Here is an 18,904-nt window from a genome sequence, read left to right on the forward strand (position 1 = left end):
CAGAAGGCCAGCATGGTTTAGTAGTTGGGCATAATGGCTTCTGGGCTAGAAAGACTCAGGTGCTTCCTAGCTGTGTGCATTGGGGAACAGTGCTTAACCTTCCTGAGCCCCCGTTTCCTCATTTGTTAAGATGGAGATCCTAATATGTTCCTCACAGCATGGTTGTGAAAAATAAGTATGATAACCTATGGAAAGCATTTAGTATAGTGACTAGTATACAGTTTTTATTACTATTACTGTTAGAATCAGCACTTGGCTAATTACAATTAATCTAGGTGATCTACCACCATCATTGATCGTCCTTTGGCCCTTATGTCATCTGCTATTGCTCCAACTCTGGAATCTTAAATGTAGGACTGTCACATCACATGTGCCTATTGTTCCAGCTCTAGTACTCCTTTCCTGGCTTCAGTCCTACAGCTCACGCATCGGGATTCTTCACCCTCTTCCTTCCCCACATTTCACAGCCCGCCTCGGTTAGGCTGTCTTCCTTCACCAAGCAGGATGCCTAACCATCCCTTCAGTTAGCAACCTCAGCATTACCACGCTCAACTCCTTGACTTCACACCACCCCCTCCTCAAGTTCTCCTGTGTACCTTCCCTTCCAATCCCCACCCAGGGTCAGTGGAACTATTTGTTGTCTGCATTGTCACACGGAGCTGCTGGAGAACCTGCTTACCCATTCTGACTGACCTCTTTCTACATGTGTGATTGCAAGGGTGTTTATCACTATTCAGCAATTAGGTCCCTTCCCCCTCACAATCACAATGGTAACTTTTCTTTTCCCCTTAAACATACCCCAACCATGCTCTTCCTTCTCAATCTCAGCAGATAACCTTGCTTCACAGGGGACAAGTGATGCCATCCTGGGTACTTATCTATATCTGTATCTACTGCCTATTTCCTTTTCTTTTTTAAATAGGAAGATGCATCACTGCTCTTCTTCAGGTACCTTCCTTTTCCTCTGAGATTATCTCTGATTATCTTCTTCCCCTTTAATTTTCCTACCTCTTCAATGGCCCCTTCCCTCAGTCCACAAAAGTGTCCTTGACTTTTCCATCTTTAAAGAAAGACAAACTTCCCTGATTGCATCTCCCTATTCGAACTTCCATTCACTGTCTCCCTTTCTTACGAAATGTATTTGAAAGAATATATTTATTGAATGAATGAAGACTTTTTTTATTTGGTTCGGATTTCTCTCCTGTGCTCCAGTCCTATATATTTTTAAAAATTTTGTTATATCTGACTCGGTTCCAACAAAGAAAACAAAACAGCTATTTTCACCGAACTGATGTGAACTGATGACCTTCACATCTCCAAATCTCCTCCTCCACCTGTATTTTTTAAATTAAGATCAATTACCAACATCACCATTCAACCAGTCAGACAATCGAGAATCCTAAAACACAGTTTGATTCCTCTCTCTCCTGTACCCCATACCTAAGCAAGTCCTTTCTAAAATCTCCCACAGCTGTCACCTATGTGTCTTCCCAGGGCTCCTACGTCACAGGGAAGTGTTGAAGGTTAAAGGACATAATAAATGGGAATGCATTCTGTAAGATATGAGGTGCTTACAAAGATTAATATTATTGTACCTTTGGCAAAGTGAGTATAAGGTTAATTTAGCATGACTGGTTCTTAAAAATCCAATTCTGGGTTTCAGTGACCAGTACATTCTTTTCTAATCACAAATCACAAAGCATCTGTTTGGCAATCTGGTCTATAATTTTTCTAGGAATCAGTCAGTGTCAAGTTGTTCAATGTATAGTTTCTGGGCTTCACCTTCCCTCACCCCATTTTTAAATTTAAAATATGCAATTCTTCAGGTTTATGGCAAAAATCTTCTACTCTCTTTACTTTTTAAAGACGAGGGGCAGCAATTGTATAAACCTTTCAAAGTATGTGTAGTACAGTACTCTGCCTTGTCATTCATCTATTTCTTCCACGCATTGAAAGTGGCTAGAAACTCTCTTATGTCCTCATCCATTTTCGATTTCAATGAATCACATCTGAATGAAACGATGACTAGCCTTTTGGAAAATTGTTCGATTCCTTTCTTGTTTAATTAAGATGATCACACTTTAAGCATTTCTGTTTCATATTATTAGATATTATTTTCTTCCCAGCAGTTAGACCTGGAAAGCACTGAAAATTTCCAAATGTATCAAGCCTCACTCAACAACTGTAAAACAAGACCAGGAGAATTAAGAGGCGCAAGGACAAACACTGGTGAGAAGTAATAGCAAAAGGAACTAGTATCAAAGAGAATATAGTATTCCCATCGACTCCAAAATCAACTTATAATTAGTTATTAATCTGACAGATTTTTATATACTTTCAGAATATATTCAGGTTAAAAATTCATTTAAAAATATTAGCTTATTATCTGGATTCTTAATGTAAAGGTCAGACCTTGAATTCCAGGAGTTTGATATATTTTTAATACAAGTTTTACAGGTCAAATTCTATTGCTCCAAATATTGCATAATTTGATGAAAAAGAGCTCCATTTAACATGTGGTGGCCCATTTATTTAAAGCCGTTTTTAATGAAACAGAAGAATTATGATAACCCCTGTATATTGCTGACTTACTAGTAAAGTATTAAAAATACAGGTCATTTCCATTGCAATTTCACAAATGGCCAAGTGAAGCCACATCTGATAACAAGATTTCTGAGGCTTAAAAAAAAATTCTTGAACTTAAGCCAGGCATTTAAGCATAATTCAGAAAAAGATAAATCGGATGAAGGTGTTCAAGTTAAATAGAGCAACAAACTAAATAGGTACTCTGAAATTCTGGATTATATGGCTTTCTCTACAACTAAAACTGACTACCAGATATACTGAGTGGAAGAAAAAAAAAGAAAAAAAAAAAAAAAACTACATTAGGTAAAAAGAATGACTAGGTTGTTCCAAAAAAACTAAAAAGAAATGAACATGAAAAAAAGTTGGCAGTTCCTGGGTGAAAATAGTAAGCCCCTGTTATAGTCAAGATAATGTAAAAAAATGTCTTCAATACAAAGTCACAAGGGTTTACTACTGATGTCTCCACTTGGATGTCTAATTTTATTGTCTTCTAACCTTCTCCCCACCGAACTGTTTCTCCCTAAAACCTCACCTCAGTACATATCTGCTCCATTTTTCTTACCCTCACTTTATCCAGAAATCAACCACTCCACCAACTGCACTCTGGTCCAAGTTACATTATCTCTGGCCTGGATTGTGTCAAGAGTCCCTGATTTGATGTGCCTGCTTCTGCTCCTGCCAAACACGCTCCACCCCCAATAAAGTCTTGTCTCCATTCAGCCACCTTTTTACATCCCTTCTCTATTCAAAGGATGAGTCTCACTCAGAGTGGAAGCCCCAGTCCTTACAGAGTCCTACAGGCCTTACACAATCTGATTTCCTGTTCCCATTTACTCTCACCCCATTTCTACTATTACTTTGCTCATTCCACCACAGCCAAACCAGCCTTTTTGCTTTCCTCAAACATATTCACACACTCCCGCCTCCAAGCTTCTGCAAGTGCGTTTCCCTCTGCTCGAACGCTCTTCTCCCAGAAGGTGCACAAATTACCCTCTCACTTCTTTCCAGTCTTGGTCTTAAACGCCATCTTTTCCAGGAAGTCTTCCCTGGCTACCTCTAGTTCAAACGGCAACTGTCTTCTGTTCCCTATCCTCCTTCTTCCCTTTTTCTCTGCAGTCCTTAACACCATTTCACACAGCACACCTTTTATTTTTTTATTATCTGAGATCCCCCAGTAGAATGTAAACTCCATGAAGGAGGGGATATTTATCTGGTTAGAAAACTGTCTGGCACAATAGGTAGGTGCTCAATAAATATTTACCAAATTTATATATAATTTTAGAGTTTATAAATTGCTTTCATGTAAATTAAATTATATAGTGACTCATTTTCTCCTTATTCCCCCTTTTATCCAATTTCCCCAATCTTTTCAGTAACAATATGCATGACAGCAAAGAACTATCAAAAAAAAAAAAAAGTAGCTGGCTACTTGCAAAGCTCTTTAAAACATATACCCATATTAATTAACTACATCTATAAAATGAACGCTCAGAGTCAACATCTTTATTAGCATAAGGCTTCTGGGTGTGGACGTTTAGAGTAGCAGAGCAGACCAGGCAAGAATCAACAGGAAGAAAAGTATAATTCACTTTGTCCTATCAATCTGTTAAACAAACCCTAGGGAAAATGCGAGCTGCGTTCAACATTCAAGAAAACATTGGTCCGAATTCAACACCAACGTATTCAAAACCCTTGAAATTGTCTATCTGCTTAAAACAAACCTCACCCACTACCAAGCGCTGTCACTGGGTGTGTACGGTGTGCTGAGCATATAGGCAATGTTTTGTTTTGTGTAACCGGTAAGAATCAGCCCTGGGAAGCATTTCTAAAAGCCTCTGAGCTTAGCCCCTCCACCACTAAACAACCCGTTGGCCTCCACACTGTGGTGCTAGGGGCTTCCTGGGTTATTTTCCATACAGTTTAATTCCACCGGAGGCGAAGGAGCATCCCAGCCATGGCTGCAGTGATGCCCGGGACAGACGGCAGACGCCTCAGGGGATTCTGTGGAGTCTATCGCCCGGGTAAAGGGTGTCACAGACTGGAGCGAGCGAACCAGGGCGCACGGGGAAGATGACAGGTGGGCGAGGAGCCGCGGAGCCACGCGCCAGGAGCGACCCGCAGGGTGATGGCGCGGGAACTGTCAATTCCCGCCGTCCACCAGCCGGTCCCGGACCGGCCGTGGCAGGGGGTGCCGCAGCACTGGATAATCAATACCGTCCAGACCTCCCACCCCGTGCAGGGAAATAAAGTTAGTGTTGGTGGCCGTGCAGCCGCCGCCAAGGTCCCGCCACGGCTCTGGGCTGCCAAAGGCCGCAAGGAGGAGTCCCGGAGCCCCCAACGGGAGAGGAAGCCCCGGGCCGGGCGTCGGGCCGCGACCCCAGCCCGGGTTGATGGTCACCACCCCGACCGCCGTCCCTCCAGGCCCGGGACAGGATCCGGGACCAACCCCTCCACCAGCACTGTCCGCGCCCCGCGCCGCTTCACCTGCTGTGTGGACGCCGCCGCCGTCGCGCGCTCACCCTCACGGAGCAAATCCCGAGCCCTCGCCGCCGCCGCCGCCGCCGCCGCCGCCGCCGCCACGAGCTCCCACCCCCGCCCCCTCAGGTAACCCAGGAAACCGGGAACATCACCCCCTCCCCCTCGTCCGACCCAGACTAGCCCGCCTGCGCTTGCGCGTTGGCCACGCCCGCGCCCCGCGCCCCGCCCCTCGCTTGTCAGGCCGCTCTGGCGTCGCAGGCGTTACGCGTGGAGCCGCCGAGCCAAAGGGGAAGTGAGGGCGGTCCTAGCCAATGGGGAAAGGAGGAGGGCGGGCCGAGCCGTGGGGCGGGGGCTGGGACGGGGACCCGGCCTGGAGTGTCTGGTGTCTCGCTCTCCGTGTCACAGGGCTCTGGGACGTGGGCTGCGTCAGAACCGGGGGAAAGCGACACAGGCTGTCCTGCTGTCCTACTATGTGGGTCCAGAGGATGGGGGTCGAAGAAATATGGGACGGGGTCGGGACGAGGAAGGGTCACTTGCAAAAGGTTACTGTAGGCTTCTTTCAAGGAACGCAGGTTTACAAAGCCACTGCGGTATTAATTCACCGCAAAGGTGTATTTTTCTACTTAGCCTTCTTCGGATATATTTGTATACAACTCGTACTGTCAACATTATGTGCCTTAAAATAGCGGTGCCTCCAGAGAGTGGGAGGCGTGGGTTCAATCCAGGGATGTTTGGCTGTATCCCTGGGCCCAGCTCGCGGCTGACAAGCTGCTGCCACCGGCAGTCTGGCGTTTTAAAGGCCACCCCTCCTCACCACCCAGTCACTGTGACAGGCCATGGAGGATTGCCGAGGTAACGGGAAACTGTGAACTTTGAGGTTTGAGGGTCAGGGGTTCAAGTCCTCCCTAACAATACAAACTATAAACACGTGGTTTACAAAATGACAGGGATTGCTTTAGAATTAACAACTCCAGTAATTTCTGCGCAGGAATCGAGAAATAGAAATAATTTGGGATATTGTATCCTAAGACTGTATAATAAGTGCAATTTTTTTTTTACAAGTGCAACTTTTAATACTTCAAACTCCCATCTGACTCAATGGGAAGCCAAGTAAATAATTACCCAGTGATGTGGTTTGAAGGGGCTCTAGGTGAAAATTCTGCACTTTGAGTTATCTCCCCAATGACCTCTGAAATTCAACCATTAGCAATTCATAACTTGGACAGAGGTTGCCCACTTCCTCTGGCAATCTTTTAAAATGCAAATACTCCAGGGATGGGCAACATACTGAAGGGGAGCAGAATATGCCGTCCCAAAATGTGCCACTTTGGCATGTGGATTACTTTGAACTGAAGGCAATTAAGACCCAGCAGATTTAGGAAAAATTTGACCTCTCCTTCAACTGCCTAAAAGAATTTAGATGGGGGCCTGCACCAGGAAGAGACCCGTTACCAGAGATAAGTTTTTTTTATCTGAAATACTCACCTGCCTGGCATGGAAAACATCTGATTACCAAACATCTGCTCTTTTATCTTCCTATCAATTGCTCCCCTCCCCCTTTGAAACCTCAGACCCCTATTCCATTCCTTAGCTCAGGATGGCATTTGAGCCTCAATTGCCTGACTGCCTTTGGGTCTCGTATTTTCATAAGGCTCCCATACATATGAAATCAATTTTTTTCTCCTGTTAATTAGTCTTATGACAATTTAATTATTAGACCAGCCAAACAACCCAGGAGGGGTAAAAGGAAAATTTTTCTACCACTACAATATGAAATCCCTAACAAGAAAGAGATGTCTCAGGCAACGAGTCCCTTGTTTAACAAATATAGTTGATCCTTGAAAAAGTGGGGTTAGAGGCCTTGGCACCTCCTCCACACAGTCGAAAATCCACATACAACTTTTGACTCCCCCAAAACTTAAGTATAGTTATCTCTCAATATCCGCAGGGGATTGGTTCCAGGAACCGCCCCCTCCACAGATACCAAAACTCACGGATGCTCAAGTCCCTTGTATAAAATGGCATAGAACGATGCATACAGTTGGTTCTCTGCATCCATGAATTCCCAACTGTGGATGGAAAATACTGTTTTCCATCGGTACTTGGTTGAATCTGTGGATGCAAAACCTGGGGCTACAGAGGATCAAATGTATATTTATTGAAAAAAAGCCCATATACAAGTGGACCCGTGCAATTCAAACCATGTTGTTCAAGGGTCAACTGTATATAATGAGCACCTACTATGTGCTAGGTACTGTGCTAGATGCTGGAGATATGTGGTGAATTTCCCTGAACTCAAAGAGGAAGGGAAGCCAAACTTGACCTATTTCTCAGTTTTACCTAGAACTAAAACTACTCTTATTTACACATCAACTTTCACCCACTAATCTCAAAGTACCTCATTTTCTTTAATAGACAAAAGAAGTCACAGAAATCTTAAGTAAGAAGCCAGTTTCTGTCTCTTTTGAATGGAAGATAATAGAGGATTATGATTTCATTAAAGCCAAAGAGAATGAAACAGACTTTATATGACAATGGTACACAATTTGCCCTCAAATATTATTTGTAAAAGGCATAAAGTAATGTCATGTGTGACTATTCTTTTCTTTGTATATCTCAGTTATAAAGTATTTTAACCAAGCTAAAATACTGACTTTGTTCAGTGTATCTTAGAAATAGATATTAAGTGTACATATTAGGTAAAACTTAGTTTAAAAGATTTCAAATGAACATAAAAAATATGTAATCATATACATGTAGTAGAAGAAAGAATTAAGAAAAAGTAATAGATACATAGAAGGAAGCCCTACTTATGTATACATTACACACTGGAAAACTTTGTAAGTGGGAAATTCTCCCGATAATTTAACTTTAAAATTAGATTCTAAAAGTGAGATTCTAAATCAAGATTTTAAAAGACGCAGTTAATGTATGTGTGTATAATTTCACAATTTCACATTAGTTATTCACCAAAATATGTTAAAATAATAATTTCATGACTACATGCATATGTAAATCAGATCATGTCACATCTCTGCTCAAAAACCTACAATAGCCCCCATTTCACTCAAGTCAAAACCAAAATCCTTGCAATGGCCTAAGATCTTTACACTGTCTGGCTCCCCATAACCTCATCCCTTCCTACTCTCCCATCCCTGCAGGTATACTGGCCTCTTTACTGTTTATCGAACATTCCAGACACATTCCTGCCATATGGCCTTTGCACTGGCTGTTCCCTCTGTCTGAAATGCTTTTTCTCCAGATAGCCACGTGGATAACTCACATCTCTGCTTAGATTTCACCTTCTCTAGGTCTACCTTAGCACTGCCCTTAAACCTACAAAAGAGAGGACTCTCCCCTGGACCCCACACTTGAGTGTCCTTCATATCACAAGTGCCATCTGTTACGGATGAAATCCTCTTCCCCCTCTCATTCATGTTGGAGCCCTAACCCCCAGTGTGACTCCATTTGGAGATAGAACCTTAAAGAAGATCATTACAGTTAAATGAGGTCACAAGGGTCGGGCCCTAATCCAGTAAGACTGGTGTCCTAATAAGCTGGGGACGAGACACCAGAGCTTTCCACATGAGGCACAAAGGAAAGGCCATGTGAGGACACAGTGAGAAGGTGGCTGTCTGCAAGTCAGGAAGAGAGGCCTCACCAGAAACTAACCCTGCCAGCACCTTGAACTTGGACCTCCAAATCTATGAGAAGGAGGTCTCATAGGTTGTTTAAGCCAACCAGATTATAGTATTTTGTTATGGCAGCCCTAGCAGACTAATATACCCCCAAAATAATTTTATTAAAGAACACACAAGTTCTCTGTCACTTAGGATCTGGTGCTGAGAGTTGGCATGTTGTGATCCTAAATGTGATCTTTTTCATCACACCTATAGCTTCTAACATACTACTTAATTTATCCATTTATTATGTTTACTACCTGCCACATTTAGACCACAAGATACACGAAGGCAGCAACCTTTGTTCTGTTTATGATGTGCCCCAAGTGCCAGAACAGTACCCGGCACATAGTAAGTGCACAGTCAATTTTATTGAATCAATGGTTTAATTAAGAACATTTTGTTTAAATTCTAATAAATATCTCAGTAGTAAGTTAATCATAACTTTAGGTGAAGTTGGACAACTTTAATGCAGACTGCATTGCAGTGGAGCAGAAATGGATTGGTAAAGAAGTGGTAGAGGAAATGCAGGGCTGTCATTTCACTGTCATGGACATGGTCAAAATTAACCAGAGGTCCACATTTTACTACAGACCAAGTAATAGCTATACTGAAAATTATAGATGCATGAATTTAGTTTTAGAGTGCTTTACTTTATTAGGATGCACATGACTCTTTAAAACTTGCCTTTTTAATAGGTACCTTGCAAGTGTATTGAAAAGGTCAATTCATAATCAATGTCTCCATTAAGTTGTTAAGCAATATCCACTCCTTATGGCAAAATTTATCAGATTAGGTGTTAATAAGATTCTTTTCTTACAACCACATGTGAATCTACAGTTATTGCAAAATAAAATGTTTACTTAAGAAAAGATTCTTTTATGTAATTTTCTCTGCTAAGTCACTGATAGCATTTTAAATTTCCAAAAGTATGCTTTAAAAACGCTTATGTCATTGCATTAAAAGATCTGTAAATTCAAACAATATTTTATAAGATGATCTTTTTAACAGCTAAAAGTGTTAAACCCAAATTTCCCTTCTTTGTTGTGGAAACTTCATGCAGAGTGTGTCTTCGTGTCCTACTTTCATATGTGGGAACAACTGTATTTGTGGGCAACAGTACCATTAATTTCCGTAACCGGTTTTTGTTTTTGTTTTAATTCTGAATTATTTTTTGCTTAAAACAGAGAATATATGCTATAGTAATAAATTCAAATGTTAAAACAAATACACAATATAGAAAATAAAAGTCTTCTGTGATGTCATCCCATAATTAATCACTAAGTGATGTATATATAGCCACAGATATTTTATTGCTTATGTATATGTTGTTATTGCTATTATCACCATAACCATCATTAAAAACAGAGGGGTCTAAGTCCATTATTGAGCATAATTCTAAGCCAAGTAATTTACTTGCATTTCCAATTTTAATAGTTGATATTTGTCAGTCTTAATTCCCAATATATTCCTGTGGTCAACAAGTTTATGAATAACTGAACTGTAACCTGCATGAGCTGCTTATTTTGAAAGAGCAAACTAAGTCTGTCCTACACAACAGACAGGCTAAGAAGTGGAAGGAAATTAAGCAATGCTATCATAAGAAATGCATGTTTGCTATCCACTCCTGTTTATAAAGCCAAGAGCCCAGGGGATCTGAGAAGATTTAAAATATCACAAGAATAAGGCTTCTGGTGAAGAAGGCGGAGTAGGCAAACACAGCTCTGGCCTCCTTTCACAACCACATCAAAATTACAACAAAACTACAGAACAATCATCATTGAGAATCGCCTGAAGTCTGGCTGAACAGAAGTCCTATAACTAAGGACATACAGAAGAAGCCACGTCAAGACTGGTAGGAGGGGCAGAAACACAGAATGGGCTGGTCCCACACCCACATGTGTTAGTTAAAAATTGAAAGGGATATCTTGGCTGCAGAGGTCCCCCCTGAGGAGTGAGGGGTCCCAGCCCCACACTAGGATGCCCAGCCCAGGGTTCCAGTGCCAAGGAGAGAAGTCCCCATAACCTCTGGCTGTGAACACCAGCAGAGATTGTGGCTGAGTGAGCTGGAGAGTGGCTGAAGTCCCAGGCACTTCTCTTAAAAGGCCTGCACAAGGACTTGCTTGCTGATGGCCTCACTTGCTCTGAGCTCTAGCCTTGGGGCAGAGGCTTGAAAGGTGCCAGGTACACATGGGGAGGAGCTGAGTTGTCTGGCTCCAGGGTAAGCACTGGAGGGGCAGCTTTCTCCCAGACAGAAGTGCTGGCAGAAGCCATTGTCCCTTTGTTGAGTCCTCCTCCTACCCAGTCTGCACACGCAATCAGCACCATATCTGAGTCTCCATCAACCTACCTGACACTGTTTGTTGTGCCCTGGTAATTCCCTGAGACCCTGCCCCAACCAACTTGCAGACCCACTCAAGCCGCTTCCAGTGGCTTTTCCATATAAACAGCCTGTCTTGGCTCATGCTGCAGACATTCTTAAAATCTCTCAAAGGTTCACAAACCCCAGACAGGCAGCATCTGCCCTCAGCATGCCTCATACCTCTTGCTAAGCAGCCCCAAGCCCAGCATTAGTGGCAGCCAACCTCAGTGCACAGTTTAGACTGTCCCAGGCACCTCCAAGCCAGCACAAGTGGCAACCATCTGCAGATCACTTTCTAGCTCATACCAGGACGCAGGCACTGGCTGACTCAGGTCTGCCCCAGAGCCCCTCCCAGAGCCCCTCCTCAGAACAAAAGCACCTAGTGGCCAACTTCAAACCACACCAGAGCACCACCCAACCACCTCCACAAATGACAGGCCCAAAGAGCAGACAGGGCAGGTACCAGAGCCCTGCTAAAGCGAACCCTGCTCTGTAGGATCAGCCCCTGCATAACAGCTCCTCTACTGTATTCATAGTAAATCCTTACAACCAATGAGCCTGAGAACCAATCCCTCCCATTGACATGCAAATAGCAACAAGACTCAACTACAACAGGAGGACACACACAACCCACACAAGAGACTCATCTGGAGCTTAGGTGACCAGGGAGATTGTGTCACTGGGCTCCACAGGACACCTACTACATAAGGTCACTCTACTAAGACCAGGAGACATAGCAGCTCTACCTTATACATAGACACAAACACAGGGAGGCAGCCAAAATGAGGAGACAAAGAAACATATTCCGAATAAAACAACAGAACAAAGTTCCAGAAAAACAACTAAACAAAATGGAGACAAGCACTCTACCAGACTCAGAGGTCATGTGTCAATTACACTTTGGGAGATTTTATTTAAAATCCGATTTCTGTGCTTGGAATAGCAGAATGTTTTATATCCATCTGCGTTCTGATGTGGAATCCTGTTTGTTAGCAAAGCACTGTTTTATGCAAAGAGAAATCCAACTTGTCAAAGTTACAAAATCATTTCCCCAATTCACTATGTAAACTAATTGGAGAGGCATAGAACTGTCATATATTTGGAATTAGAACTGAACATTGATGCAGTTTGGCCCCACCTTAAGTCTACGCTATGTTTACCTCTGGAATTCAGATGGTGGGAGTTGTAGGGATCCCAATGGATTCATATGAGTGAGTGAGGAGTGTTCTGGGGGAAGCTCTCATTCCAAGGGTCTCCGGTGCCCAAGCTCATCTAATAACAGAATTTGGGTTGCAGAAGGAAGGGGTGGTTGTGTGTATAGAAAGGTGTCTGGCATTCAAATTTGCTCCCCACCAGCATCCTAGATATTTCAAAGTCCTGAGATTTCAAAGGCATTTCAAAGGCATCTCAGATTAAAAATTGAACAGCCTATTACACTAAAATGTCTGTAGGATCCCTGGTCCCAGGCAGCACGGCCTTAGCACCCATGCAACTAACTGGTGGCACCAGAGAAAAGAGAGTGGCCCCCTCTGCCATGTGGAGGAGCCTGCAGAGTGCCAGCCATGGCGGAGGAAGGTCACGCCCTCCATCAGATGTTTACCTGAGACTCAGAGTGAAGCAAAAACCCTTCCCCCGCCCAGCTCCAGCTGACTTAGAGCAATGCTGGAAACAAAGGGAATGTAGGATTTATTCTGTAGACAGGTGACATATCGTCAAATTTTGTCCTTTTAGTGCAGCTATTCCACAAGTCAAATTCTGAGACAGTTGCCCACAAGTAAAGTTCTGAGACAGCTAGCATATAAATGTAGCCCAGGGGTGCCATCTGCCTGAAAATAAAATACATGCTGTAATCTGTTTGGAAGTATAACAACATCCAACATGGTAAAGAGGTCTGAACACACACAGTAATATTGGAAAAAATGCAGACTTTATGTTGGAAAAACAATAACTAAAGTATACAATAGAGAAGATGGGGAGGGGGATTTCCAGATTCTAGGACTAACTGAGGAAAACAGTTTATCAGATAAGACATAATAAAGCACTTTTGTGGCCTGTAAAGCAAGACATTAAATAAGAAAGGCCTATTTGATAACATAATCTTCTGGATTTTATCCACATTTTAAAGAAATCATGATGTCATTTCACAAATGTCAGCGTGGTAGGGTAATTTAGTCAGCAGAGGCCCAAGGCCACAGCTTGACCTCCAGGAGGGCTTGACCTTTGCCTGGAGGTAGCCTCTCAGAACTATTGCCTCCCAGGGCCAGGGGAAGTGGCTTTGTGGCAAGTGACTCTGTCTCTATGGATGGATTCTGGCCAATGTGCAAAGCCACCACTTGACTCAGCTTCTTCTGAATTCTATGTGATTTCTAGAAGATCCTCCCTCTTCTATTGCACTCTCCCTCCTCCCTGCCCCCACCAGACTCTCTCCCTAAGAATCAGGTTGCTGAACCTGAGATAAAAATAATGCTTATAGCTCTGCGTCTGCTATCACTGCTCAAACTGTACAACTTTCTTCTCCACACATTAAAAGCATCAGCCAAGAGCTCAAGGTTAGCAAATCAAAGTAATAGATGATCCAGGAAACGTACTGTAAAGCACTGTCATAGGGCCACTCACCCAGCAGGATAACCTCTCCTGACTTGTTTCCTGTTCAGCCTACTGCACCATTTCTGGACCTCAGCTGCCGACTGATAATTGGGTCTATTGGAGAGCGAGGGTTTCCTGATGGGATGCAGACAACTCTGTTCACTGGCAACTGTGCCTCTGCTAACTGTTGGAAACCTGGTTTTACCCCTGTGATTGTGTCCACTACCCCGGGCTCAGGCAGCCCAGTGAGGTGAGTTCTTCCCACGCGGAAGACAGCTGTCCGGGCCACCGAGGTGAGCCTCCTGCCCACCATGGCGGTTCTTAATAAAGAGAAACGGTTTTAGAACATTTGTCACTGGGAAGAGCACACTTGCTGGATGTGGGGGTTCCTGAAATCCAATAAATTCAAGTCAGATATATAATAGATGTCTTCAAAACCAAGACAAATCCTCGGGCACTGAGGACTGGTTTATCCAAGAAGGAACATATGGTGAGAAGTGGTTGAGCGCCAACAATATTCACCTTAAGCGCTGCCCCCTGTCTAGTGGGTCCCTAACCAGATGCCTGAGAATAAGTGTGAAAGACACCGTTTAAATGGAAAGAGAGAAAACATTTTCCTCCAAATGGATAATCTCTTGTTTTAACATCAGGTTTTATACTCATCTTTTCCCCTTTAATTAGAAATGCCACCGTTATTATCTACTACATTCCTTTCTATTTTCCAGGCTGTTTCAGAACTCTCTAAAATAAAGAAATATAGATTCATAAACTGATAGCCCTGAAAATGGATGTTAATTTTCAGAAGTTCTTCAGAAGAAGAACTGCTGTCTCATTTTTCCTATGATTTAACTGTGATTACATGTATAGCCCTGTGCCTCCTGCCTCGTACCTGCAAGTGCTTGATTTTATCACCTGAATGTTGTAGTTGTACCACACATGTTCTGTTTCTGGCCAGGTCTTCAATTTCAGGGAGTGAAGAGGGAGGAGTGAAGGAGGGAGGATACATCCCGTTCAATATTAATTTATCGGTCTCTGTGAAAAAAGGATCAATCGTCTTGCCGTATTCTGCCTTCTGGAAAATCAATAGCACAGACATTCTGAAAACATGGAAGAGAAGAATGTGGATTGTAAGAACTAAAAGTAACCAGTAAAGTAACTTTACTGGTTCCTTTCAGTTCTTCTAAAGGCAAGGAAGCTATGTAGACTTATCCCTCGGTAAGTGTCATAATTTGGTACCAACATCTTAACAGTGACTATAAACACATTTTAGCCACACCTAATAGGTACTATCGGTCAGAAACAGCCACGTGAAGTAGGTTAGAGTGTATATTCTACCCACAGGTTTTCACAAAACCTCACGCTGATACTGCCTGGATGGAATGCCCACACACTATACAGGCCTCGGCCATCTATTTTTACCCAGAGTGCTTTGTAAAATCTTGGCTCCGGGCTTTCTTTCTCTGTGCCTATTCCTTATCTAATGGAACACTGGCTCCTCAACTGCCACATTTTAAAACCCTACCAGCAGCTTTCCTATCCTTCTTCAAAGGTCCCTGGAATTCTACTTCTTACTCAAAGATTTTTCTTATCCAGATGGGAATGGTCAAGTATTACTGGACCCCCTCCATTAAAGAATTCCATTTCACTGCCTTTGAGAGAGGACCGTGCATCCCCCTCGCTACCACTCAGGTCTGCTACAGACGCCGCAGTGTTGCTTGGGTACCATATTATCACTATGATAATGCAAATGACCCTTTTCTTTTCTTTTCTTTTTTTTTTTTTTTTTTTAGGTTACCAGAATGCCTTCATTTGGATTGTTCTTTGCTCATGAATGTACAGGGACATTTGTGGTTTTACTGATGGTAAAATTAGAACCTAAAGAATTAAATAACTTACTGTTAGTAACGGGCCAGGCAGAGTAGAACTCCGGTTTCTTGGCTCCATGTTCCCAAGCAGATAACAAAGTGAGAACTACAAACTACTAACTGAATTTCTTGAAAGGATTTTCTTAGAAACACGTTGCCACAATCTAATTTTAGAGTTCAAGTGTTAACTGACTGTCATGTTTCAACTGGTTTGCAACATCTCTCTGTACAAAACACACTTTTGCTGCAATGAAGAGTCAAAGAGTCTTTGCAGGATCTCTGCCGGTGCTTTGGCTGCCTCTATGTATTAATGTACATGTGGCTACATTACCATACTGAAGATGCACACTTAACAGTCACAATTACCTTTGATGAAAAAGCACAGGAGTTAGAATTACCATGCAATCCGGCAATACCACTTTGCGGTATAGACCCAAAAGAATTGAAAGCAGGGACTCAGATATTATAACACTGACTGATGTTCACAGCAGTGTTATTCATAATCGTCAAAAGGTGGAAGCAACTCAAGTGTCCACAAACAACTGATGGCTAAACGAGTGTGGTGGATGCACACCATAGAATATCTGTCAGCCTTAAACAGGAAGTTCTGACGCCTGCTCCAACATGGAGGAACCTTGAAGAAATCATGCTAAACGAAATGGACAGTCACAAAGGAATATATATTATATGATTCTACTTACATGAGGCAGAGGCACCTAAACTAGGCAAATGCAGAAACAGAAAGTAGAAGAGTGGGTGCCAGGGGCAGGGGGAGGAAATAATGGGGAGTTAGTGTTTTATGGGGACAGAGTTTGAGTTGGGGATGGTGATGATGCTTACACAACAATGTGAATTTATTTAATGTCGCAGAACTCTACACTTAAAATGGTTCAAGTCGTACATTTTGTTATGTATATTTTATCACTCACTCACACACACACACAATAGGAGAGAGAGAACTATTAACCCCGATCTGGAGGGAGGGGCATGGGGAAGGCTTTTCAGGGAAGGTGGCTTTGTCTTGGAAGATGAGGAGAGGTTTGGTAGGCAGGACAGAAGAAAAAGGTATTCTGGGTTGAGGAAATAATGTCTGAAGTAAGAAGTCAATTACAAGGTCTATTCAAGGAACAGCAAATAATTCAGGTGACTGGATACTTGAGGTGACTGGGTACTTGCAGGTTAAGTCACAGGAAATAAAACGGCAACAGCAGGGGAGACAGGTCCTGAAGGCTCCTGCGTATCCTGTGTGTTGGCTTTATTCTTCAGGCAATAGAAAGCCATTAGTGTCCTTTAAGCCTGGGGACGACACCAAGCTTGTGTTTTAGAAAGACAATATTTGGCGGTTGTGTGGGGAACGGATTGGAGGGGAAAGAGTCTGGAGGCAGGGACGGTGGTGAGGAGGCTCTTGCTATAGCCCAAGACAGAGGTGAGGAGGGCCCACGCTTGAAGGACGTGGGAATGGACAGGATTGTTTGGGAGGATGTGGGAACCAACGAGAGGTGGGGTGTGGAGGGCCCACGGTGTGGAGGATAGCTCCCCGCCTACTGGCTTGGCTTCCGAGTAGATGCAGCTGTCTTTCTGTCTTTTCATCCACTCCTGATTCCCCTCAGCCAGGCCGACCCACCCACATGCTCTCCAGGTCTTCTGGCTCAGAGCAACCGCGTGAGACCCCACTTGGGTTTGTTCTTTACTCCTATGCTCCAAACTCTTGACTTCCACACTATCCTCAGCCCCCTCCCAATTTGGCAGGCATTCTGGCTCCTCCTCACTTTCCCTTGAATCCCCTCCTTTGCCCTACAAGTCCAGCCGTGGAACTGTTGATTGATTGCTTCACAATTCCCCACCCCACTCCCTGGTTCCGTGCTGACTCCCTCCTCCTGCTAGCTCAGTCTCTAGTCTGGAAGATGGGGCAGGCCTCGAGATATCCCTAGCATATCAGGAATAGAACAGAGGCTGACGAGTCAGAGAGCCAGCAGTGAGAGGGGAGAGAGGGGATGACTGAGTGCCTTCTGGATGGGCTGGGCTTGGGGTACCTCGTCTAATGACATGCCACAGGAGCCCAGCTGTACCCACTTACTGAGCGGCCCTTGTCACTACGCCATGCCCCACACAATCTCAGTTCACTGGCATCCAAGAATCAGAGCCGAAACCTCTCCAATGAGGGAGTTTGGCTCACTCTACTCCAGAGAAGTGTTCTCATTCTCCTTCCTTTCTACACAGTATTTGGCCATTCTGAGCAAGCAGTCTGTGGGAACCAGCTCCTGAGCACACCAGGGCTGCCAGGAACCCATCTGCTAATCACCTTCCTCGGTAGTTCTAAAGCTTTCAGCCTGCACGCAACCTGCCCAGCAAAACTGCCATGCTCTTGGCTGGCACTGGGAAGTCTCAGAAACACTTGAACTTACATGCATATTGATTACCTTCTTCAGCTGAGCAAGGAACTCTTCCCTTTGGTAGTCATTCTGTAGGCATCTTCACTGCATGGTAATTAGCAGCCATCTACTCTGTTAGCTGCAGGCAAACTGGTCTCTGCTGTGAAGCAAGTTGGGTCGCCTGGTGGCAGTTAACTCCTGGCTTCTGTTCAGCTGACTTAGGGTAGGATGGTTCTCCTGGCACACCTGAGTCAAACAGCCCTGTGAGATGGCCAAGGCAAATCCTGCCGCACTCTGATGTCACCGGAGGAAGATGCAGAAGCAGATGGTGAAGGCAGTATCTTCATGGACCACAAGAACCTCAGACACAACTTCCCCATGGAAGAATGGACGAGCTGCTGAAAGAGGCAATGCACCGAACACTCTGGCAATACAGCCACTCTTATCAAAGCCCAATCGTCACTGGAAATGGCTTCTTGGAAGCCCTATGCTGTCTTTTCACTTGGTGATGGAGCTAGAAAACCTCCATGTTGCCAGGAAAGCGAGTGGCCTACTCTCCCTCTGGCTCTTTGGCAGGTGGCCATGCCTGGATCACATGGGCAATTTGGCAAATCAAGTCCGATTCCTTTGCAGTGTAGCTGCAGCAAGGATTTCCAGTTAGTGATTTCGTGGTGGCTCCTATGAGTCATAGCACCCTGACTCTCCTGCGGAGAGCGGGGGGTGGGGGGGCAAGTTGGTCCCTGTGAGATCATCAATACTCTTGGTTTGAGAATTCTGCAGTCCTTGGAGGGCATAGGACTGAACTAAATGCCAGACTGTGAGTCCGGAGCCTCGCTGCTGCCACTAACCAAACTTTCACCAAACTCAACACTATAGTTTTTTTGCCCTTCCTTTGTCCTGATCTCTGCCTCTTTCCTTTTTTTAATGCTATTATTTCTTTTTAAATTTTTTTATTAAACACTATCATCATTTTGA

General features: G+C 43.8%; 1 protein-coding gene across 5 annotated transcripts in view; it reads right to left on the minus strand.

Moving 5' to 3' along the window:
- Positions 1-18,550, minus strand: part of LYST (lysosomal trafficking regulator) — a 172,927-nt gene extending 154,377 nt beyond the window's left edge. For 3 of the 5 annotated variants that reach the window (XM_019746975.3, XM_019746973.3, XM_074316726.2), the window contains exon 1: positions 5,071-5,208. The gene's annotated coding sequence lies outside the window, so the exon portion shown is untranslated. Of the gene's footprint in view, positions 1-5,070; positions 5,209-17,962 lie in introns of those variants that run through there. The other 2 variants (XM_019746974.3, XM_074316725.2) reach the window with 2 other exon arrangements.
- Positions 18,551-18,904: the final 354 nt, after the last annotated feature.

This window comes from Rhinolophus sinicus, chromosome 6 (genome assembly GCF_057876585.1).
Source record: "Rhinolophus sinicus isolate RSI-liver-muscle chromosome 6, RSI-T2T, whole genome shotgun sequence".
Classification (NCBI taxonomy): domain Eukaryota; kingdom Metazoa; phylum Chordata; class Mammalia; order Chiroptera; family Rhinolophidae; genus Rhinolophus; species Rhinolophus sinicus.